Here is a 26,098-nt window from a genome sequence, read left to right on the forward strand (position 1 = left end):
CCACATCTGCCAGCCAGAGCCAACTCCTGAAGATTCCACCACCTTACACAACAGTGCTAGCATCTGGGACAAGATGCCATTAAAAAACATGAACCTCTGGGGGACATTTCAGGTTCAAAGCATAAGGGAACAGATCAAGTCTATCTGTGCCAAACATGCGAGTCCTTCATTCAGACTCTGAGCCACATTCATATCAGTCGCAGCAGCCCCTAATAAAAGCAGAGGAGTGCATTTATACCAGCAACTGTCCACTTCTTATACCGCCAGGGCAAATAGTCTCTTCTGGCCTGAGTGGAAATGGCTGTAGGGTCTTTTAGAATTCACCAAGGTCTGTGGTGATTAAAAGTCTGGGGCAAGCTGTTTTGAAGCAATCACAAATGGGAAATTGCATTCTAGACCTGGAGTTGTCTGTCTGTCAGCAGCAAACAGCTGTGGTTCCTGTACAGCTTCCTCAAGGTACCTACGGAGTGTTCTGAGTAACTGCTGCTGTATAGAGACAGTCTGCCTCACTGCTTGGAAGACAGTCCTTTGGCCAAGACAACTGACACACCAGGGAAGGGAATAAAAACCATTAATTAGAGGGTGGTTACAATAAAAGCTTATTGTCAACATTTTTTTAAACGTTTATTTAATATATGTGAGTACACTGTAGCTGTCTTCAGACACCCCAGAAGAGGGCATCAGATCCCATTACAGATGGTTGTGAGCCACCATGTGGGTACTGGGATTTGAACTCAGGACCTCTCTGGAAGAGCAGTCAGTGCTGTTAACCACTGAGCCATCTCTCCAGCCCTATTGTCAACATTTTAACAGCAGTTTAACAGTATCTCACAGGGCCCCTTAGCTGCTACTCCAGTACCTCAGTGAAATATGTGTCTCATTGTGACTGATTTAGAAATTAAAATTTATTAAAGGTATGTGTCTAGTGAGGGAAACAGTGTGCAGAGGGATGGGTACCGTGTGCAGCTTCAGGAACCACAGGGCTGTAGATTATCCCCTGAGGGTAAGGGCTGCACTGCTGTAATAACACGTTTTGATCAATCATGAGAGAGAAACTGAACGAACTTCCTATTTCCTCCATAGAAAATAATGTAAATTGTGGTTGTTATTACAGAGTCACTAAAGATGGATCTTAGAAAGATGACTCAGAGGTCAAGAGCAATTTCTGTTCTTCCAAAAGATCTGAGTTTGTCCCAAGCATCCACACTGGGCAGCTCACATCTGTCTGTGACTTCCAGCTCCAGGGAATCCAGAGAAGTGGAAACTTTCAGTTTATTTGGGAAGTTAGTTATGTCAAACGATGTTTTGCTGGGGCATACAGGTGAAAGGGTCTCTTGATAAAGCAGACGTGTGGAAGAATGTTTTCCTGAAGCAGACACAGGTGAAAGGATGTTGTGATATTTCAAACACGTGAAAGGACCCAGGATGAAGAGTATCAATACCACCCCACAGACAGTGGGAGATGAGCACTGGGCACTGGTTTGGCTTGCCCCACTTCTGAGTCCCACATGCCTGCCAGCCAGGATAAGAGCCCGCTGTGGTCACGGAGAACCGTTTGTTGTCCTCAGGGCTATTAGCACAGGGCCTCTAGAGTAGAATGTGGGGGTGGACTTGAGCTTGAAGCTACTCCAGAGTTCTTATCCAAAATTGCAAGACTGCTGATCTGGTTTGCATCTGGGGAGTATCGTAGAGTTTCCATCAACCCACAGCTACCTGTTTTCATCGTGGGCCACCTGTATTGTCTTTTCTTTTACTGTAAAATCCTGCAGTTGTTTACTCCGATATGTCACTAAGGACATGCATGTATTGGTTTGCTTTACATAGTGTCATTGAGCTCAACTGGTGGTAATGACACCATTGAGAGAAATTTGTCCAAGAATTGCTTGTGAGGCCCCTTCAGCAGCTTGCGGCTTCTGCAGCCTCTCCTCAGGCTGGTTGGTGTTCGTGCTTGGTGTCTGCCTGCCAAGAAGACTGGACTGTAGCTGCCAGTTCATGTGTGGTGTCTGCCTGCCTAGAGAACTGGTCTGCAGCTGCTGAGCTGTATTTGGTATTTGCTACAGGACTGCACTGCTGCCCACGATCAAGTTCGCCCCCAGAGAACTACTGCTGAACAGGTCCACTTCCCCCATCTCCTAATAACTTTTCTCTTCCACTACCTCTGCTGGGTGGTGGGCTGGAGGAGGGGTTGAACCCTTACTAAAAGTAGGCTGCAAAAAATATATGCCTACAATCCAGTGCCCTCTTCTGGCTTCTGTGGGTGTCTGCACTCATGTGCCTTATACGCACCCAGACACATATACACATAAAGATAAATACGAAAAAGATTAAAGAAGGTGCTGCTTAGCCCAGTACAGTGGAGTGCGTCTGTTGTCCCAGCTGCTTGAAAGGGCTGAGAGTTGAGGCCTGAGAAACAGCCAGCCAGATCCTGTTTTAAACAAAGATTGTGTAGCGTTTCCTGTATGTGTTAACTCTCAGGTCTGGGGCTTTGGGTGCAAGTTTTTACTTTTATATGTAAACATTCAGATGTGTATCTACTTTTGTATTTTTGTGCTTATATCCTCCCTGTGCCTCCCTCTCCCACCCCTAGGTGGTTCCTCTGTGTCGCCCTGGCTGTGCTGGACCTTGCTTTGTAGACCAGGCTGGCTTCTACTCAGAGATCCTTCAGTCACTGGGGTTACATGCGCCACACTGCCCGGCTGTGTTCATTTTTTTTTTTTTTTCAGGAGCTCATTGAAATTCTGTGAGTTCTGGCCTAACAAAATTTAAACGTCTGTCCCCCCCCGACATCTCTCAGTAGTGCAGGGCATGTGTTTCGTCTCTTCATGTCATGATGGACACCCAGAGAAGTTACATTGCTTGCCCATGGTTTTGCCTGTGGCTGGAGAAAACTCAACTAGTTACCAACCTTTTAGTTTTGAGTTCAGACATTTAGTTACACCAGTAGTAAGCACTTATTCCAGAATTTCCCACTGTCTACGTGTCCTGGCTTGGGTTTTAGGTTGTGTGGTTGGAATGAGAGGCCTGGTAAAGCTACAAGGGAACACTTTGTGTTTTCTGTCATGTGCAGCCTCTTTTTGTCCTCCTTTCTCCTCCAGCAATGGGAGGCATCTGGTGGGAGCTGAGAGCTATGAATCTTCCCTCTGTCAGGGCGAGCAATTCTTGAACAGACTCAGAATGGACCGGTGAGCAGTGAGCCGGCTGTGCGTGAATATGCATAGGAACATGTCTTTGTTACTTTTTAAGCCAAGTGTATTTTGGGCCTGTTTCCCTGGAGACATGGGGCGGAAGGAGAGGCCTTGCTGAGACTGGTGGAGTTTGCGACACTTGCTTTCCAGCCCCCTCCAGCCAGTCTCGGGCTCCACCTGCACTGAGTTTTCCAAGGTCACTAACTTTTCTTTGTTACAGAGTCCAACTTTTTAAGCCCTAATCTTTCCAGGCTTTCTCCAGCTGTCAGCGTTCTTTTCAAATGTAAATCTGATCCACCTTCTTCTAAAACCCTTCTATGGCTCCTCACTGCTCTGTAGTGAGGCTGAAACAATTGGTCGCAGACTCCCAGTGTCTTCCCAGTGCACACTGGGAGCTTTCTTTTCTCTGAGGAACCTGTGAACCGTGCTCTTCCCCGACATAGGACTTTTGCACGCATTCCTTCAGTCACTATTTAATTTTACTTACCATTTGTGAGACTTTGTTACAACAGCGGATAGAGCAGTCAACTGCTGGTAAGAATCCCCCGGAAAGATGTTTGCAGCCAAACCTGATGATTGAAGCATGGTGGAAGGAATGAACTGACTCTTAGGCACATACATACATACATACATACATACATACATACATGTAAGAAAAAAGGCAAAAACCTTATCATTTTGGAACTTTCTATCAAAAGTGTTTAGTTTTCTAAAATGTTCTTTCTTTTATTTCTGTAAATATTTAGTCTCTCTCTCTCTCTCTCTCTCTCTCTGTGTGTGTGTGTGTGTGTGTGTGTGTGTGTGTGTGTGTGTGTGTGTGTGTGTGTGTGTGTGTGTGTTTAGGTTAAGGAGTCTGGTTCACCTTCTACCATGTGGGTTCAGGGCATCACCATCAAGCTTGGCAGAGAAGGCTTTTACGAGCTGAACCACTTTGAGACCCATATCCTTTGATCTTTGTTTTTGTTGTTTTGTTTGTTTGTTTTTTGTTGTTGTTGAGACGGGGTTTCTCTGTATAGCAATGGCTGGCCTGGAACTCACTCTGTAAACCAGGCTGGCCTTGAACTCAGAGATTTGCCTTCCTCTGTTCCCCAGTGCTGGGATTAAAGGTGTGTACAACCAAGCCTAGCTGGTTGTTTGTTTGTTTGTTTGTTTTTGTTTTAATGGGAAGAAGTTTGGAATTTACTGATGTTTAATAACTTTATTGACATCATTCCCATTCTGTAAAACTTACATATAACACATGCAATTCAATTTAGAACATTCAATTTTGCAGCTGTCACATTTGAGAATGTTATTACCCTTGAAACTTTGTACTCATTTATAGTGTTCTGCTGCTGTGAAGAGACATTATGACCATGGCAACTCTTGTCTAGAGAGCATTTAATTGGGGCTCGCTTACAGTTTCAGAGGTCTAGTCCATTATTTCCATCGGCTAAGGTCAGTGTGTTGCTCCTGCACAGAAACCTAATGTAGTGCTGTTTAAAACATTGTAATTTTGGGGCTGGGGATTTAGCTCAGTGGTAGATCGCTTACCTAGGAAGCCCAAGGCCCTGGGTTCGGTCCCCAGCACCGAAAAAAAGAACCAAAAAAAAAACAAAAAACAAAAAACAAAAAAACATTGTAATTCCAGCTCCTGGGATCTGACACCCTCTCTGACCTCCACAGGCATGGTACACATGTGGGAAACATTCATGCACATAAAGTAAAAACAAATAGATTTTAGAAAGAGAAAAACCTGAATTGGACCATGAATATTTAGCATGACCTGTGTCCAGTTGTCTTGAAGAATTGAAGGAATTGGTCCTATTTCTTCTTCTTTTTTAAGATTCATTTATTTTGTGTATATGAGTACACTGTAGCTGTCTTCAGACACCAGATGAGGGCATTGGATTCCATTACAGATGGCTGTGAGCCACCATGTGGTTGCTGGGAATTCAACTCAGGACCTCTGGAAGAGCAGTCGTTGCTCTTAACCACTGAGCCATCTCTCCAACCCACTACTTCTTCGTTTAAATGTTGTCAAAGGTCATCAAAGCTTAGGGTTTCCTCGATGGGAATGTTTTAGCTATGCATTCAGTTTCTTTAACAGTGGTTGAGCTCTGGTTTCTGTTGCTGAGAGACTCTTGGGAGTTTTAGAATCTGTTGTGGCGAATGCATCTTTTATTTCTAATATTAGTAATCCGAGTCTTCCGTCCATTTCTCCTGACTAGTGTGGTGTGCTGGTTAGTTTTTTTTGTCATCCTGACACAAGCCAGGGTCATCTGGAAAGAGGAAACTTAAATTGAGGAAATAACTTCAAACCAGTGGCCTAGCATTTCTTGGCTAATGGTTGATGTGGGAAGGCCCAGCCTGCTGGGGTAGTGCCACTCCTGGGCAGGCGGGCCTGGGAGGTGTAAGCAAGCAGCAGACTGAGCAAGCCACGGGGTGGGGGTGGGGAGGCAAGCCCTGAAGCAGCCCCTCCACGGCCTCTGCTTCAGCTCCTGCTGCTAGGTTCCTGCCTTGACTTCCTTTCATGAGACACTAATCACGACTTGTAAAACAAGTAAATCCTTTGCTCCCCAAGTTTCTTGGTCATGGTGCCTTATTGCAGCCACAGAAAGCATGCCAGAGTATTTCCTGAGAAGTTTGTCAGTTTATCAATATTTCTCAAAAGAAAAAAACTTTCAATTTGATTTTTAGCTGTTAATTAAAAATTTTTCCCGTTGAGTTTAGAAATGATTGGACCCATTTTAAATATTTTATATCTGTATTGAGATTTTACCCTTTTGATTTATTATTATTATTCTTATTGTTATTATTATTAGTTTTTTTCAAGACAGGGTCTCACTAAGTAGCTCTGACTGTCCTGGAACTCACTCTGTAGATCAGGCTGGTCTTGAACTCACAGAGATCTGCCTGCCTCTGTATCCTGAGTGCTGGGATTAAAGCCCAGGCTGCTATTATGACTTGCACTTTCCTATTTTTAGTTTATTGATTTTTCCCCTTCTGCTCTCCATTTCCGTTCCTTTTTATTTCCAGTTTTACACCATGCTGTGTGGCTTTCCATCTTATGATGGAAGCTGGCATTGATTTGAAACCTTTTAGCAGCTCTAATATAGGTGCTAGAGCTGAGGTGCAGCTGGCTTGGTGGGCCGCTGGCCTCGCATTCTTGAAGCTCTGCTATCAGTTGGCAGTTCGATATAAATACAGTTATACAGCGTGATATACATCTGTACCAGCACTCAGGGAGTAGAGGCAAGAGAATAAGAAGCTCAGGGTTATCCTTGGCTAACCATAGTAAGTTAAAGGATAGCCTGGGCTATATGAAACCCTGTCTCAAAAACAAACGAACAAGCAACAACAACAAGACAATTCTAAGTACTATGCATCTAGCAATTGCTCACATATTTTTTTGATTTATTCATTTATTTTATGCATGAGTACACTGTCGCTGTCTTCAGACACACCAGAAGAGGGCATTGAATCCCATTACAGATGGTTGTGAGCCACCATGTGGTTGCTGGGATTTGAACTCAGGACCTCTGGAAGAGCAGTCAGTGCTCTTAACCGCTGAGCCATCTCTCCAACCCGCTCACATATTTTAAGAAATCATGTTTTCTTTATATTTTATGTATTTGTTTCTTTATTACTGAGAAATGTCTCACTCGCCTCGAACTCACAATCCTCACACTTCATAAGTCTCTTGAGTGCTGTGATTACCCTGTGTGCCAAATACCTACTGCATGTTTCCATTTTCATCCAACTCAAAATACTTTATAATTTCCCTTTCAAGCTTTTATTTTACTCACAAGCTATTTATAAATACACTATTGCTAATTAATTTCCAAATATTTGGAAGTTTTCTAGAGAGCTCTTTGTAAATGGTGTCTAATGTGATTCCAGTGTGATTAGAGACTATGCATTGTATGGCTTGAATAATTTTAATAATAATTTAAATTGCTTTATGCTTGAAATATGATCTGCTTTGGTCGAGCTAGTTGGTAGTGTTCTCCTAGAGTTCTGTGAGTTTCTGCCTGCTTGTTCAATCAGCGATTGAAAGATACTGAACTAGCTGAAGAGAGCTGTACCTGTGTCTATTTTTCCTTGCGGGTCTATCACTTTTGGGATCAAGCATTTATTTTTTTTTTTAAGATTTATTTATTTATTTCATGTATGTGTGTACACTGTTGCTGTCTTCAGACACACCAGAAGATGGCATTGGATCCCGTTACAGATGATTGTGGTTGCTAGGAATTGAACTCAGGACCTCTGGAAGAGCAGTCAGTGCTCTTAACCACTGAGCTATCTCTCCAGCCCAGGGATCAAGCATTTAAAACCATGGTTAGATACATAAACAGTTGGGCCGTTATGTCACTTGATGAGTTGGCTTCTTTATATCACTCTAAAACGATCTTCTTTGTTTTCATCCCCGTCCCCAAGTCTATTTTATCTGACGTTAGTATAGTCACTTGGTTTCCTTTTTGTGTTGACATGGTATCCTTTTAGCTTTAACTGGTTCCCTTGGTCTTTTCTTTTTTAATCTTAAATTGCATGTGTTTATGCCAGAGGACAGCTCTGGGGTTGGGGGACTCTGTTCTCTCCTTTCACCGTGTGGGCCCTGGGGTAGTCAACCTGTGGCAGGTGTCCTTCAGCACTGAGTCATCTTACCAGCCTCGTCTCTTTATATGTAGAATGCGTTTCCAGCCCACAGACATCAACTACGCAGGGTTCATAGGGGCTCACAGGCTGAAGTGACGCTCACAGAGCCTGCATGGGTCTAACCCAGGTCCTCTGCATGTGCGTTAGGATTGTAGCTTGGAGTTCTTGTGGGAGCCCTAATGGTGGGAGTGGAGGCGTCTCTGACTCCTGGTCTGCTCCTGGGACCCTTCTCCTCCCACTGGGTTGCCTGTCCCAGCAGCCTTGATCCGAGGGTTTGCGCCTGGTCTTACTGAATCTTACTATGCTGTGCTTGGTGGATACCCCTGCCCTTTTCTGAAGGGCAATAGAGGAGTGGATCTGGATGGGAGGGGAGGGGGAAGAGAGTAGGAGGAGTGGAGGGAGGGGAAACTTTGATCAGGAAAAAAAAACTTTTGAAAATTCAGATGAAGAAATCCCAAGTCTCTGTCATTAGTAACTAGTGAGGTAGACTATACTGTCAGGAGTATTTATAAGTTTTATATGAGAATTTATGTTCTGAAAAGTTTGAAATAGTTGACATTTGTAGTAAGCAAATATATTACATGCATTTTACTAATATAACCATATAGGGGCTGTTAGAAAGACAAGCATTTGATTAAAAAATGAGACCCACTACTCATAGGAGAACGCATAACTTTAAAAAAATATAGATAAGAAGATCAATAAAATTGTTTTTTATAATTCAAAAATATAAAAAATAAATAAAATGTGCTTCTTTAAGATAATATATAGTTGAGTCTTGGAGTCTGAAATTTTCCATCATTTGATAAGTTCATTACATTTAATGTGATTTTATGATATGGTTAGTTTTATCATTACTCTGCTGCGTTTCTGTTTGTCCTATCTGTTCTCTGTTCCCTCTCCTCTTTTTTCACTGGCTTATTCGGTATAGACTTTTGGTGGGGGAGTGTATTTGTTTGCTTGTTGCAAACATCTTGCCTTGTGGCACTGGCTTGCCTTGCCTCAAACTCACCATGGTTCCTCTGCCTCAGCCTCCTGAGTGCTGAAACTGTTGGTGTACCGCCATGCCTTCCCATGATTTACTTTTCTAAGGCTGTGAAAAATACTTGACAAATGCAACGTAAGGGAGAAAGGGCCTAATCATTTTTAGGTTCCTGTCCAGGTGAGACATCTGCAGTTGGGGAGTCGGTGAAAGTTGTCTCTTCCTGTGTGAACATGGTGTGGACCAAAGCAAACCTTGGCCCAGGAGCCTACAGAAAAGCGGTGGCTTCAAGCCCCAGGAAGGTGCTGGGTTCCTCTACCTTTGTCACAATTCTTCAAGGTCATGGAGAAAAGCTGAAAATAAGTATGTTGGAGGGAACCCAGTCTGTGTGCGCCCAACTCCCAAGGGACAAAAAGGCATCGGGGACTTCTTCAGGCCGTCCCCAAAAGATTCAAAAAAGGAGACCCAGATTCCCGGAACAAGCAGGAAGCAGTAGCTTAGGAAAAGCAAAGAGAAAAGCGCGTCCTTTGCAACCTGATCACAGCTGTGGTGAAAATGAATAGAACTTACTCATCTGAATAATGTCTTCAGTCTACTTACATATTTATCCAATTGGCTTGTTAATAGGCATTTAATTGAAAAAAAAAAGAGGCTAAAATTTAACCATTCAAAAGAAACCAGCTATAAAAGTAGAGAACTTTTATAATTTGTAAATTTGAACTGCGTGCTTGATTTATGTCATATGCTCTTTCTTTTACCTGTGAAGCTTCTCCCTAAAACCAACATTACATGATGCTCTAAGCTGCTGTCTCTGCTTAGATTTTTGTACTGACGCCCTCTTATGGGCATTGATTATGGAAATAGTGCCACATTGTTAGGGTATGTTTGCTTTAAAGTTTAGACTTGGTCTTTTTTTACATAAAAAGAATCAGTATCAAAAAAGGGAGAAAGGGCTAATTTCGGCTCACAGTTTGAGGGTACAGTCCATGAGGTCGGTGTGGTCATGGCGGCAGAAGCGTGAGGCAGCTAAGACATTACATCCGCAGTCAGGAAGCACAGAGCAATGGGTGCTGGTGCCCACTCTCTCGCTGTCTCTTTTTATTTTGCCCAGGACGATAGCCTGTGGCTAGTACAACTCACATTTAGGGTAGGACTTCCTTCCTCAATGACCTAATCTAGATAGTCCTTCATGGATAATGGATCTGCTCAGATCTGTGCTCCCCCCCATATACAAGTAAACAAAATACATAACATTGTCGCTCGAGAATCCGAAGCTTGGGGTGGCACATGGGAATAGTTCCCACCTGTGCTATAGAGGACCTTTCGTTCAGATACCTGCCCCCCTAAGGAGCACCTGCTGTCCCCCAGACACCATGATAGGCGTTGACGATATTGCTTTTACCAGAGAAGATTCTGGGAGAAGAAATACCACAGATGCCGACAGCAATCAACATCCGAAAGTGTCATATTTCTTGCCCACTTGGAAGGAAGAGGGAACTACCAGAAGGCACCACAACTGCACTCTCCCACACTCTGCAGCAGACTTCCTGTGAAGGTGATGTGCCAGGCACAATGTGCAGAGACACTGGCCTGAAGAGGAAGAAGAGGCGTCTATCCTCAAGCACACTGTGGGAGACAGGCGTGTGGGTGGATGAGGCGGAGTTCTCTGGAGGAACAGAACAGTCAGAACGCATACGAATTATAAAGCTGGATGTCCTTACAGTGGCTTTCATGATCGGGGCTGAGCAGGTCAAGGGTAGCCTGGGAACGGGTGCCCACCTAGTCACTGAGTCAGAAGACAGAGTCCTGATGTGCAGAGGCCTGGGAGATTCCAGAGAGTTGCTGTGCTTCACTAGAAGGTCAGATTAGAAGCTGGGTATGACTTCAGTGGAGTAGTGGTGGTGGCAGTGGGCAGCGGTGGCAGTGGCGGCAGCACATGCTATCAAGAAGCAAAGGTCTGCAGGTGATGCTGCTTTTTTGTTTGAGCTCATTTTATCCAAGGGCCATTCCTTGGAAAGTGCCATCCACTATGAGGGAGGGTCGTTCCCCACTCAGCTAATTAGTTTTGGAAACACCGTCACAGGCTGGTCCAGAGGTGTGTCTCTTAGTCAATGCCATACCCATCAAGCTGGCAATTAAGGTTAGCCATCCCAGTGGGTGACTGTGTTCCTAGCAGCTGGTACTATGAGTTGAGAATTCTCTCTGGGAGTGCCATGACACTGTTAAATGGGGGAGAGGGCACTTCAGATCTGAGGGAGGACCAGCAGATTGCCAGGGGGAGATGGGGAGAAAAGAAAAGAGAGGACGGTTTGTGGAAGGACAACCAAGCTGCAGAAATTATGTAAATTCCGAAGTTGAGGCTCCGCATGGATAACCTAGCAGTCTCAGACAACGGTAAGGATTGTGGGGATCTACTGGGATTCAGGGTTGGAGGCTCGTGTTGGAACCAGTTCACGTGATGGGGTTAACAGACTACTGGTTTGTTTGCTGGACATGGTGGTGCACGCCTTTAATACCAGCACTTGGGAGGCAGCGGCAGGAGCTTCTCTGTGAGCTCAAGGCCATGTCTACATTGTGAGTTCCAGGATATCAAGACTACATAGTGAGACCCTGCACACACGTATACACGCACATGCTCGCTCGCACGCACGCACACACACACACACACACACACCCCTTTTGTTTATTTTGTTTATTATTTTAGGTTTTATGTACATTTTTATTTGTGTGTGCGTGTGTGTGTGTGTGCCCGTGTGTGTGTGTGCGCGTGTGTGTGTGTGTGTGTTTGCACGCACTCTCATGCATTGTCTGTCTGTGTGGAGATTTGTGCAGTTGAGTGTAGTGACATTAAAGGCCAGAAGAGGACATAAATCCATTGGCGCTGGAGTTACAGGCAGTCGGCAGCTGCCTGCCATGGTTCCTCTGTTACAATGTTGTATGCATAACCACTGAGTCATCTACCAGACTTTCATCTTTGTGTCCTGATGCAGAAACTCTGGAAACACCCACCACCGTTTCTGTACTCTGGTTAAGGTACAAAGAAGAGTCAAGCACATTTGGGGAATGGGGCTGCGAATTGATACAACTCTATAGGAAACATTGCACATAATTATAAACCAGGAATTTTACTTCCGGAATTTGATCTTCAGCCTCATGCACTCATGTGGAATGTCTTATGTGCAAATCACATCCTTGTTCATCAGAGTAAATACTGGACAGCAATGTTTGTCACGGGAGGACCAGCTGTGTACATTACACTCTTTTAAATGGAATATTATTCTGTATAGCAAAAACCCCAAGGACTAGCATAACTCTGTGCTGGGATTGGTTTCCAGGGGCAGGGATAGGCCTCAGCAGCAGAATGCTTGCCTAGCATGTCCAGAACCCTGGGCTTCAGTCCCAAGGCCAAATGCACTGGGCATGTGGCACACGCCTCCAGTCCCAGCATTCTGGAAGCAGTGGGGCAGGAAGTTCAAAGTTATCCTGTATTACAGAGAATTTGAAGGCAGCCTTGCCTGGATACTCTGTCTGATGTTTCATCCAGAATAATTTATTAAAGAAGAAAAGAAGTGGAGACTGTTTATTTACTTATTTATTTATTTAAATGAGTTACTATGGGGAGATGGGAGGCAGAGATAGGAGAGTTGATTCAAGGCTTTCACATGCAGCACAGTAAGAGAAGTAACAAGATTCTGCCTTAAAAAACAAGGTGGAAAAGAACCAACTCTTCAAAACTAACTCTGACCTCTATCTGAGCCGCTCTCCCCCAAAAACATAAAAATAAACCCAACAGATTAAAGAAGGAAGAAAGGAAGGAAAGAAAGGAAGAAGAAAGAATGAATGAATGAAGGATAGAAAGAACTTGGTCCTATGTAGAGTTGAAACTTTAGAACCCTGGGCTGCTTGACCTCTAAGACTCCTTATGATACGTGACAAGAATTCCATTGATTCAGTATGGGTCTAAGGTCTGAGGAGACCTCTGAATTGGGTCTAGAATGATTTGGAAAAGAGTATGAAGCCTCTGACCTATAGAACTTCTCCTGTCTGCCCCACGTGGGCACACACACCCCAGCTGCAGAGGATCCTGCCAGTCATAAGATGAGGATGTGAGGGTGTGTGAGGGTGTGTGAGGGGGTGTGAGGGGGTGTGAGGGTATGTGAGGATGTGAGAGGGTGTGTGAGGGTGTGTGAGGGTGTGTGAGGGTGTGTGAGGGTGTGTGAGGGTGTCTGCAGAGATGCAAGTTGGCAAGATTCAAACTGTCTGGCTCCTCTTCCTCCTCCCCCTCCTCCTCTTCCTCCTCCTTCCTCCTCTCCCTCCTCCTCCCCCTCCTCCTCCTCCTCCTCCTCCTCCTCCCCCCCCTCCTCCTCCTCCCCCTCCTCCCCCTCCACGAATGCAAGTTCTTCAGAGAGCAAGCTAAGAGCGGGTCAGATCTTCTGTAGTCAGAGAGCAAGAGGGCAATGCTACCTTTGTTTTGTAATATGGGAGACATTCAGGCATCTACACACAAGAGGACCCAGATAATCCAGACTGGCTATGTCAAGCCACGAAAAGAAAACATTTAGTTTGTGGCTCACAGTTCCAGAGGGTTAGTTTGTGACCATTTTGGAGGGGAGCATGGCAGCAGGTGGGCAGCCATGGTGTTGGAGCAGTAGCTGAGAGATTGCATCCCGATCCACAAGTTTGAGAACACTGGGAAAGGCAAGGGTTTTTTAAACCGCGGTGAAGCCCACCCCCAAGTCACACACCTCCTAATCCTTTCCACACAGTTCCACCCACTGGGGACCAAGCATTTAAATACATGAGCCTCTGGAGACCATTCTCGTTCAAATCACCACATACCTCATCCGCATGACTGAAGTTACCCTGCCAGTGCCTCCAGACCCTCTTAGGACTCACCTGCATTAGTTCAAGAAAAGCAAATTCTTGCTGGCTGTACTCTTCTAAGTGTGTGGGGTATACCAGAGGACAGAAGCTTACTGATTCAGTCTACAGGAGAGATGGGGTGCAGTTAGTTCAGTAGTGTACGCTTACAACTGAGCTGAGCTCCTAGTTACCTTTCTACTAGTGTGACGAAACACCATGACTAAGACAACGTATACAAGAAAGTTTAATTGGCCTTTTGATTTCAGAAGGACAGAGTTTGCGATGGTGTGGCAAAGGCTAGCAGCAGGCAACTGGGACAGCAGCTGAGAGCTCACATCTTGATCTGCAAGCAGGAGGCAGAGAGAGTGTATTGGAGGGAGCAGGAAGCTTTTGAAACCTTCCCCCAGCGACACACCTCCTCCTACAGGGTCATTCTAATCCTTCCTAAGCAGCAGTGAGTTGGACACGAAGTGTTTAGATACAGAGACCTGTGGGGGGCATCTCAACCAAACCAGCACAGTGCTAGAGAGGAGAGATGTGTGATGGATAAGGGCTGTTAAGAAAACTCTTTTTCAAGAGAAGGCCTGTGCAACAAGAGACCCCTATGAAGGATGTGCAGGAGTTAACTAGATGAGATAGGAAAATAACATTACAGATAGAAGAAACCATGTGTGCAAAGGGCTTGGGGTTAGCAGGACGTCCAGGAACTAGGCTCCTAGTCCGTGGACACCAGGCATGCACATGGCGTATATATCTACATGCATGTATGTGCACTCATACTCACAAAATAAAAATAAAAGAGCTATCATCTAAAGCCACTGGGGTTTGAGCTGATTTTTGTCCCATGTAGCAATAGGCAACTAAGGTAATTGGCACCAGAGTAATTTCTCGTGGGGAGCTACTTAGAACATCTATCCTTGCTAAGTGCATCCTGACATATGTCTTGTAGTGAATATGCATGCACTTCTGTGGGTGGTGCACTCGGGAGGGAAATGCTGGGTCACAGGATGTGCACACGAACAGCTTTAGTGAACACTCCCAGAGTGTCCCCAGTGTGAGCTCACACTCGCCAGCAGTGTGGAAGCCTGCTCACAGCTCACTGCTCACATTCTCCCGACGTTGCTTTGGACCGTTTGTATCTTACCCATTTTAATGGATAGATAACAGTGGAACTCATCATGGTTTAAATTTAGATTTTTTTCCTTAATCTTAGTGAATTTAGTACCTTTTAAAAGGCTTAATGGCCATTTAGACATCATCTCCATTTGTAAAATGTTGAATTTAGTCAAGACTTTCATCCCGTTATAAAAGTTGGGTTGGGTTTTCCTAATTTCATTTCTTAGTGACAGGATCTCACTGTGTAGCTCTGGCTGTCCTGGAACACACTATGTAAACCAGACTGGCCTGGAACTTGAGTGCTGGGATTAAAGGTGTGTGCCACTATGCTCAGCCTTCCTGATTTATTTGTGTGTGTGTGTGTGTGTGTGCGTGTGTGTGTGTGTGCATGTGTGTGCATGTGTGTGTATGTGCATGTGTGTGTACTTGCATGTGTGGTGGATGCACATATATGTGCTCACTGACATGCATTCAGGTCCATGTGCACATGCTGCCAAGGGTGATGTTGGGTATCATTCTATTGTTTGCCACCTTATTTTTTTTATGTATCTCGTGCATATAAATGTTTTGCCTACATGTATGTGCACCATGTGCATTCCTATTAAGAAGAGGAGACCGGATGTCCTGGAACAGGAATTATGGGTGTTGTGAGCCACCATGCCAGTGCTGAGAATTGAACCTGAGTCCTCTGTAAGAGCAACAAGTGCTCTAAATCACGATGGCATCTCTCTGGTCCACTGCCTCTATTCTTTGCAGAAGGGTCTCGCTCATTGAACCCAGACTTTGACTGGCTAGTCTGGCTGAAGAACAAGTCCCAGGGATCCTCTTGATTCCACATCCCCAGTGCTAGGATTGCAGACGCACCACCATGTCCTGATCTCTATCCAGGTGTCAGGATATGAACTCAGGTCCCTGCTTGTGTGGTGAGTATTTTACTACTGGACCACCTCTCTAGCCCATGGGTATTCTTTTTCTAATTCTAAAGAAGGACTCATTTCAGGAATCCCAGGGATTGAACCTGGGGGCTCACAGGTTAGGCAGGCTCTCCTCTATTCGACTGTATCCCCAGCCCTCAGTTGTGACTTGTGACAAATGAAAGTTCTGTAGTCCAATTTACCAATCACAGACAGCTAATGATTTTATATCATTTAAGAAGTCTCTGTCTCCTCCACGTCATAAAAATATCTCCCTGTATTATTTTACAGAAGTTTCACACAAGGTAGAGGGTGGAGCTCAGTGACGAACATGTGCTTAGGAAGTGTGAGGCCCTGGGTTCAGTGTTGGAGGGCGGGGAGGTTTATTCTATGATCTATGTGTAGATTTTGCCTGTGGTGTGCAGTAGAAATTAAACTTGTCATTGTTCCAGCAGCACCCATTGCAAAACAGTTAACTAAATTAAACAATAATTCTCAGAGTGCTGGAATAGCATATTTTAAAATTTTTTGTTACATGTATTTATTTCCCCGGGGAAGATGCTATGACGTGCACCTGCAAGTCAGAGATCGCCTCGCAAGAGTCAGTTCTCTTCTTCCACCATGGGGGTTCTGGTGACAAAACTGGGTGACCAGGCTTGGTGGCAAGTGCCTTTACCAGCTGAGCCCTCTCCCTGACTGGCTGTTTTCTCTGAGACAGTTCTCACTGTATGACTGAACTTACAACCCCGCTGCCTCAGTCTCCTAAGTGCTACAGGTGCTTGTCACATACCAGGCAATAAAACAAATGCCCACGAATCTGGAAATCTACTTCTGGACTCTCTACTCCATTGCATTAATATCCCTTGCACTAATAAAATGTTTTATTTTTGACTTGTAAGTAGATAAACCATTTCTCTCTCCCACTTTCTCTTTCTATTCTCATCTTCCCTCCAACCCTTCCTCCCTCCTTCTCTCCCTCCATCCTCCCTCCCTCCTTCTCTCCTCCCTCCCTCCTTCCCTCCCTTCCTCTCTCCTTCACTCCCTCCCTCTCTCCCTCCCTCCCTCCGTTTTCGGTGGGTCTTGATATGTGGTTGGCCTGAGCCTGCAAGCAGGCATTACCGTATCCAGCTTCCTATCAATGTCATCTTTGCAATTCAGCTCTGATTTCCAGGAAATTTTAGAATCAGCCTATTTCCCTTGAAAGAACCCCTGAGATTTTATTTGGCATTTGCATTTAATCTACTGATAAATTTAGGAAAAAATAACATTGGAGTCGTATCGTCTATTAGCATTTTTTCTTCTGTCTATCTAGGCTTTTTTGATTATTATTTTTTGACAGCATTTCTGTGTATTTTGCTATATTATTTCTGTCTTTTTTTGTGAGGGTAAGGGACTTAGAACCTCACACTTGCTAGAGAAACACTCCACCACTAAAGTGCATCCTGTCTACCCCTCTCCTTAGTGTGTGTGTGTGTGTGTCTGTGTGTGTGTGTCTGTGTGTGTGTCTGTGTGTGTGTGTATGTATCTTGAAAAAGAATCTTACTAAGTCTCTCCAGCTGACCTTAAACTTCAGCCCTCTCAACACCCACCTCATTCTCCCGAGTAGCTGGGATTATAACACACAACATCCATCTTGGCCGGTATTGCATATTTTGATGCTATATAAGTGATATTATTAAAATTTTAAAGTGTTTTATTATAGTATATATAAACACAGTTTAAAAAATATTGACCTTGTATCTAGTGATCTTGCTGTACTCATTTATTGATTTTTCTCCAGTCTTTTTTTAACTTTCTTTGAACAATATCATGTAGTCTCTGAATAATGAACACATTTTATTTCCTGAATTCCATCTTAATGTCTGTTATTTTTAGTTCTGATCTCAGTGTAATGTTCACTAGAAATAGAGATAGCAACATTCTTTTCTTGGTTCTGTTTACCGTGAGGAAAGCTTACGAAGGTTCCCTATTGTCCTAAACCCTGATGTAGGGATGGGTACACCCGGACTCTGAGCCTGAGTGTGGGTGAGGACAGCATCTTCACAGCAAGGCGTACCCCTAGCCTTGGGTAGGAAGGAGTCTGCACTAGGCACAGAGGGCATCCTCTGGACAGGGTTCAATACAGGATTGCAGGGCCCAGGAACGGGTATCAGCGTGTGTAGATGAGGTGACCCTCTGTGGCATGAAGAATCTAACTCCTTGAGAACACAGGAGAGCTTCCCCATTGTGCACAACAGCACCAGGGTCAGTGACACAGAAGACAGCTTCCTTTAGGCTGTCTAAGGGTAGGGGTCATGGTTGATCATGGTGAATCCTGGGCTAGCCACATAGCACGTGATGTTCCCTTGAATTGATGAGTAACTGTTGGGTCTACAGAGCATGCATACGTAGAGCGTGTGGACTCTTAATATCAGCAGATATTACTCGGTCTCTAACCATTTCCCATCATAAGACCCATCAAAGAGTACCACATGGCAATATTCCTCCCACACAGCCCCTCCTGCTCCTGAGAGCTCAGCCTCACCTTTCTTTAACAAGTCTACATTCGCTCTTCTTTTTGTCCAGGTTTCCTTATTCTTTTTGGGCCTGAGACAACAAACTCAGAAGCCACTGGATTCAGGTGGATTTGGTGACCACCAGTTGGCACCCTAGCTCCTCAGAGTTTAGACCTACCAGAATCTGAGAAAGGCTTTATCACTTTCAAAGAATCCATGCCATCAGAACCCAAGTGGAAAGGTTGGGGAAGAAGACAATTGGTGATAACACAAGACAGGGAACATAGAAGGAATTGATGTAGTGGGCAAACATACCTAGGTAAATGGGGGCTATGTTCTCACTGCTGGAGAAAGAAGTCATAGTACAGAAGAGACAGGAGTAATGCTCTGCAGGTGCTGGTTAGGATTCGAGGTGTCGCATGCCTCTAATCCCAGCACTCAGGGGCAGAGGGAGGTGGATCTCTATAAGTTTGAGGCCAGCCTGATCTCCAGAGGGAGTTCCAGGGCAGCCAAGGCTACACAGTGAAACCCTGTCTTGGAAAAATAAAAGGTGTTAGTGGAGACATAAAGTTTCAAGGTGCCCATACTGATATAGAGAGGGCACACACACACACACACACACACACACACACACACACACACACACACACACACACACACACGGGAGGAGAGAGATAGATAGAGAGAGAGAGAGAGAGAGAGAGAGAGAGAGAGAGAGAGAGAGAGAGAGAGAGAGAGAAGCACACTGAGAGGGGGAGGGAGAGTGGAGATACACGGGTATTTCCTAGCTTTGTCACTTAGAGGGGCCTGAAGTCACAGCACTGCTGTGGCCGTGAGAACATATAATACTTAAATCTTTGTTTTTCAGTCTCTTCCTTTTTTCTCTCTCTCTTCTAGCAGAAACCAGCCTTCTTCAAAAAAAAAAAAAAAAAATGGTTGGTTCCGGATCTAAGACAGGGAAATTATAAGATAAGCCTAAAATATCTTAAAGTGTTCAAAGAATTATATCTATTCTATCAAAGGACCATAGAAACGAGCTGGAAGGCGCTCCCATTGGCTAAATCTGGGACAATCTGAACATGGGAATAAAGATAGTTACCGAGTATAACACACTGCCTAAAACAGGAACCCATAAACGCAATGACACAAATAAATTAATTAATTCAAACATTATGAGGAATGGAATACAGTCTCAAAGGGGAAAAATGAAAGACAGAAGTAACTTTACAACGGAGAAGCTAGCGGAAACCACCTTCGTCAAATAATAAGGGTAAGATCATCAGGGAAGAGACACACAACTAAATGCAATGTGGATTTCATATTGGTTTCCCAGGTATGGGGAGAAGGTATTGCTGGGATGACAGGTGAAACTGAAAAAAATATAAAAATATCTTGTAAGTTACTGAAATAGCGTGTCAACGTTAATCTCCTCTGAAATGTCTTCGTTGTTTACATCCCTCCCTATGTATACATTAAAACCCTGATCACCAAGACTTGTATCAAGAAGCAGTATCTCTGGGAATCATTAGGTCTTGCGATAGGGCCCTAATAAATAAGATTAGTGCCCTTATAAAAGATGTCTTTAAAATCTTCTTCCCTTCCTCTGTGTAAAGAAATGTGGGAAGATGCTTGTCCATGAGGAAAACACGGAGTCTGTCCAGACCGTGAGGCTTCCCAGACCCTAGAACCTCTGTTGTGCATAAACCATCTAGCTTCTTGTATCCTGTTACAGGACCTGAAAGGGACCAAGACGGTAAGGAAATTCAGAGAAAAGTGTTTTGGGTTGTGGGGTGTCACGTTGTCAATTTACTCTCAACAGGTCAAGTCAAAAGTTCTTTGTATTCTCCCAAAGAGTGATGTCCACAAATCACAGAGGCATCGCACATCAGTGTTTAACTGCAGCACTAGTGACAGTGTGTAAGTTATAGAACCAATGTAGCAGAGGAGTGGGTAAGGAAAGTGTGGCATGTGGATACAGCGGAATTATTTCAGCCCTAAAGAAAATCAAAGATTTATGTCATTTGGAGGAAAACTGGAGAGAATCACGTTAAAAAAAAAAATAAGCCAGTCTCAGAAAGATAAATATCATAGATTTTTGTCTCTTTTCCTAGATTTCTATAGATACATAAAATCGTGTGTGTGTGTGTGTTTTATGTCTGTCTGTCTGTCTGTCTGTATGAATACATGAAAATAGACACAAAACTGTGTATAACAGAGGGAACCACCATGGTGGGAGAAGGAAGCGGAGCAGAGCGGGCTTTGGGCAGACACTCAATATAATACAACACCTACTTGTATGAAAAATGTCTCGGGGGCTGGGGATTTAGCTCAGTGGTAGAGCGCTTGCCTAGCACGCGCAAGGCCCTGGGTTCGGTCCCCAAAAGAAAAGAAAAAAAAAAAGAAGAAGAAAAATGTCTTTATGTAACAAAGTGCCATGCACAATGCATACACACAAAGAAAAATTTAAAGGAAAACAACGGTCAGAACAAAATGAGCAAAAGTGTAGTCAAGGTGAAAGAAAAGAGAAAAGAAATCATCTGAGGAAATTCAGAGAAAATCCATACTCCAGGGCAGTGCTGGCCAGAGTGGTTTGGTGTGCTCCTCCTTAAAAACCATTATGGACCATACATCGACACCTAGAGCGTTTATATCCTTTTATTTGATGATTTTTAATGCCCCAGATTCCATTGAGTCGCACCATCAGTTGGATACAGACATCATTCTTCATTAGTTCTTTGAGTTCTATTTATTTATTTATTTATTTATTTATTTATTTATTTATTTATTATGTATACATCATACAGCTTTCTGCCTGCATGTATGCCTGCAGGCCAGAAGAGGGCACCACACCTGATTATAGGTGGTTGTGAGCCACCATGTGGTTGCTGGGAATTGAACTCAGGACCTCTGGAAGAGCAGACAGTGCTCTTAACCTCTGAGCCATCTCTCCAGCCCATTCTTTGAGTTCTTTAGGCAATGCTTTTCGATCTTAATCATTCCTCCGAAAGTTACCTCGCTTCCCTGTGCACCCAATTTGTGTCATTGTCCCCTCCTCTCTCCATCCCCTCCATCAAGTTCAGTTTGTGATGCCTACATATTCTTGACTGTATGGCCATCCACTGCGATGTGGTCAGTGGACCAGGGCCTGGACCCCCCAAACCCTGACTCTCCATCTCCAACAGCTCTCAACTGCCAACAGTTCCTCTGCTAAGGGTGACCTCGTGCTTGCTCCGCCTTCCATGCTGAGTTTGCATTGAGGGCTGAGCATGCTTGGGGCTTGTGCATGTGTTACACACAGTGTGGGTTCATCTGTGTCATTGCCCTGCTGAGCCTGGAGGACTCCTAGTCCTACACCAATGGCTCTTACACTCTTTCTAGCCCCCCTCTTCTGCAACGATCCCTGAGCCTTGGGAGGCAGGGTTGTGATGTAGATGTCCCAGTTAGTCTGAGTGTTCCACTGTCTCTATTGTCTATGCTTTGGCCAGTTGTGGGTCTGTGTGCTCATAGTCATCTACTGGGTACAGAAGCTTTCCTCAGGTCCTTCGGCAAGGGCCATAAGGGCTCTTAACCGCTGAGCCGTCTCTCCAGCTCCCGCCTCTGTCTTATCAGGACAAGGATTAGTTGTTAAGGAACCTGAATGTTGTACAACCTCAAGAACCTTCCTTTAAAAAGAGATCAACAGGGGGAGAATGGGGAGGGGAACACCCATAAAGAAGGGGAGGGGGAGGGTTAGGGGGATGTTGGCCCGGAAACCGGGAAAGGGAATAACACCCGAAATGTAAATAAGAAATACTTAAGTTAATAAAAAAAAGTAATAAAAAAAAAAAAAGAGATCAGCAGAGAGTTGGGGGTGAGATAACTAAATTAAAGTTTATGATAAAGCTTTGTATAAACCTATTACTTTGTAAGTTAATTTTAAAATATAATTTAAAAAAAAGTTGAGGGGCTGGAGAGATGGCTCAGAGGTTAAGAGCACTGTCTGCTCTTCCAGAGGTCCTGAGTTCAATTCCCAGCAACCACATGATGGCTCACAGCCATCTATAATCAGATCTGGTGCCCTCTTCTGGCCTGCAAGCATACATGCAGGCAGAAAGCTGTATGATGTATACATAATAAATAAATAAATGTTTAAAAAAATTTAAAAAAAAAGTTGAACTACCTGAACAGGTGGACACTGCTTCCCCTAGAAGACATTGGTTAGTAAATGAAAGTGTCAGAACCGGGTACAGGGTATCTTCCTATTAGATATTGGTTAGGGAAGCCACAGAGGAGCCTCAACAGGACACAGGTTATTGACATTGCTTTTAGCTGCCCACCATCATTAGATGGGAAGACCCTGTGGCTGATGATATGATGTGGTTTGATTGCAGGACAGAGAAGTCAAGTAGGAACTGACCTGGAGACTTCTTCCCTGCTGGTTACTTTTCATAGTGCTCAAAGGGGTTACGCAGGCTGCTGGGAGGAAAATCATCAGCAAACTTATCCAGCCATGGACCTTCCATGCCGCAGTACTGATCTTCCAGGAAAGATGTGTTCATGGTGTAGTAGTGGTACAGCTCTTATTGGGATAACCAACTGTTTTCTGACTGGATCTGAGGCCTGTTCCACAGCAAGGAACTCATGCCTTGTACTGTAAACCTGGTCAAAGCCCATGGCTGGAGAGGACATAGAGGATCTAACGGGGAGCCTGCTACTATTGCTCTGCTAAACGGACATATTGTCAGGTGTGCTGGAAATGCCATCTTCTACAGGTGACACGGCCATCTCACCTACGAGCACATAGCAGCTGCAGTTGTCTGCACAAGAGAAAGTCATGGATTCTGGTGGGGATGGGACAGGGTCTCACAGGGTCCCGCTCCACACTGAGGTACTGCTTGATGGCTGCTGCAGGAAGAAGAGGTTTTCTTCATGGGTATGGCCTCTGGTGGGCTGCCCGTGCTTTTGCAGGCAACACTACTTGGACTCAGTGGTTTATAAAAAGAAAAAGCAAAAGCGGCCATGAGTGTGGGAGGGGCAGGTGTTAGGGGAGTCTGGGGAGAGTGGGAGAGGAGAGTTGGGGGAGAGTATAATCAAGACACATCAAATATGTGTGCAAAGTAAGTAAAAATATTTCTTAAAGAAAGGTTCCAAAATTGTGAGTATAAAGTTAGGCAAAAAAGTTAATATTTAAGATGAGAAAAGCAACAGTAATAAATGATTGTTGGGAGCGATGCCCTTGAAACCCTCCATTATTGATGTTAGTATTATGGTTAGAATTAAGTATGACTGGGTTCATGGAAAATTCCCAGCCAGCTGCAGAAGACTAATACAAATCCGATGGTCAAAATGAATAATAATATACGTCAAGATACCCAATGTGATGACCTGTAACCTTTCTGAAAAACCAACATCCTGCTGACTAATAGATATGACAAACCTGTGACCTTTCTGACATCCTGTCAAACATCAGCCAATTCCCTGACCACATGGATATTGTGTCCTTGGCTTGCGTAAATGTTTCTTACTCCCCCCTCCCTCTGTTACCCCTGTTATGGTATAAATTCAGCCTTGGGAAAAAATAAAATTGTCGCCTTGATCAGACTCTTGTCTTGGTGTCCTTCTTCGCGTCCGTTGTCCCCCATTCTCTTCCAGGTACCCTCAGAACCCGTCGTTTACAAATGATGAATTAAAAAAGAAAACAGATAAATACCACAAACATAAAACCGGGAAAAAATAACCTTTCAAATCTGTTTTTATTTTATTTTTATTTTTGACAGTTTCATGTATCTACAGTGCACTTTCATCATTTTACCCCAGTTCCTCTCTGGCTCTCTCAGAACCCCTCTCCTTCCAGCCAAGACCTCTTCTGTGGGTGGGGAACATTGACTGGAGCATGGGCAACTTACAAGAGGCTACGCCGATTAAAAGAACTCCTCTTCCCCCAACCCCTGACAACTTCCAACCATTGTCAGGGAAGAGTGGGGCCTCAAACCTTTCACACTTTACCTTCCCTGTGGCACTCCTGACCTTGGGGAAAGCTGGTGCTCCAGATGTCAGGTCTAGACTGCCTCTTGGCCTGACTTGTGAAAACTTAACTTCATGGGAGAAGACCGTCAAGGAAAAACTGCAAGGGTTTTGAAGGCAGACAGGCTGGGGCTCTGACCAGCGGTGATGGCAGTGGCGGGCGCACTGTACCTAGGAGAGGGCAGAGGTTCCTAATGAGTGAGGCATCCCGAGCGTAGCTCTGCCTTGAGAAGATGACAACACAAGTCTTACCTAGAGCCTTAGCAACGTGTGACTCCTGGGCTTCCCAATCCTAGCAAAAACATTTATATTAATTAAATAGGCAGGTGTAAGAAAAAGAGCTCACAGTTGGGTTCATGACCAGGTGGCATTGTCCTGCCAATATCTGGGTTTCAGGTTCAGTAAGAGACCAAAAATAAGATGGAGGACTGGCAAAATGGTTCAGCGGATGAAGCTGCCCACTGGGAAGCTGAGGGCAGCATGGAAGCATGGAGGTTCTAGTGAGGACCTCTTCCTAGGCAGCAGTCAGCCAGCCATTTCTTTTCATCGTGTTCCCACATGGTGGTGGGGACTCTGGGCTCTCTTCTGACAAGGACACTCATTTCCAGCAAGAGGACCTCAACCCCATCTACCTCCTTCCCAAAGTCCCCATGCCCAAGTACCATCACTTTGGGAATTAGGCCTTAGCATATAAATACCGGGGGCACAATTCAGTTCACGGAAGGCTGGTCGGGGAGCCTGACCTAGCTTCAACTCGAGGGGATCAGATATCCTCTTCTGGCCTCTGGCATTACCTCAACATATGTGACATACACTTCACATACACATAAACATACACATGAGTCTTTAAGGTGATGACTTTTAGGGCTGTGGACACGGCTTGTTGCTAACGTGCTAGCCATGCGAGTATGAAGACCCGAGTTCTGTCCCCTAGAAGCCATATGTAAAAGGCCGGGCGTGGTGCACTCTATGCCCCATGCCGGGAAGCTGGAGACACATCTGTGGGGCTCCCTGACCAGCCAGCCAATCCTGAGAGACCGTGTCTCAAAAACCAAGGGGGGCAGCCCCTGAGGAATGGCATCCAGGATTGACTTCTGGTCTAATGTACACGTGTACCCATACTCACGAATGTGCACATGCATGTGCACACACACACACACACACACACACACAAAGACATGTGAACTCGAGAGAGAAAAAGACAGACAAAAGACAGAGAGACAGAATGACAGAGATGCAGAGAGAGGGAGAAAGAGTTGAGTTCCTCCGTACCATCAGGATCAGTTTTAAGTTACTAAATCAACATTTCTTAAATCCTCAAATTGTCCTGACTGAGTAGAAAACCTGGAAAATATGAATGGATGCTTGTGCTAACCAAATTTCTGCTAATGCAACAAAAACTTGCGATAATCAGCTGATAAGATATGAAATAATCATTTGATCGGAGTTTTTAAGGTCTTTATCCATATTAGGTTTAGTCTGGTTTGATTGTTTGTTTTGCTTTGTTTTTCCTGTGGTGACACATCATCGCTATAGCAAAACCGTTTATCTCACCTGATGGTAGGGGGAAAAAAAAGGAAAGACTGGAGTCCACTATTGCCTGTGAAAGTTTGTCCCCAGCGAGTTAAGATATCCCACTAATACCTACTAATTAACGTTCCCACCACTTTCTAACACCATGGTTCCCTGGATCAAGCTTTTAACACGTCGGATTTAGGGGAACATTTGCTATTCAAACTACAGCAATGCCTAACTATCCATAGAGTCCCAGAGATCAGGTAGGAAATTATTGGCCTCTTGTAGGCTCCTTTACAAGATAACAAGTAAACAACTGTGGAATTTTAAAGTAAAAGAAAGACAATACAGGTGGCCCACGATGAAAACAGGTAGCTGTGGGTTGAT

General features: G+C 44.5%; 1 pseudogene; it reads left to right on the forward strand.

Moving 5' to 3' along the window:
- The first annotated feature begins 8,639 nt into the window (after nucleotides 1-8,639).
- Nucleotides 8,640-10,032, forward strand: LOC116898230 (annotated as a pseudogene).
- The last annotated feature ends 16,066 nt before the right edge of the window (nucleotides 10,033-26,098 follow it).

The sequence above is a fragment of the Rattus rattus genome, chromosome 4 (assembly GCF_011064425.1).
Source record: "Rattus rattus isolate New Zealand chromosome 4, Rrattus_CSIRO_v1, whole genome shotgun sequence".
In the NCBI taxonomy this organism is placed as follows: domain Eukaryota; kingdom Metazoa; phylum Chordata; class Mammalia; order Rodentia; family Muridae; genus Rattus; species Rattus rattus.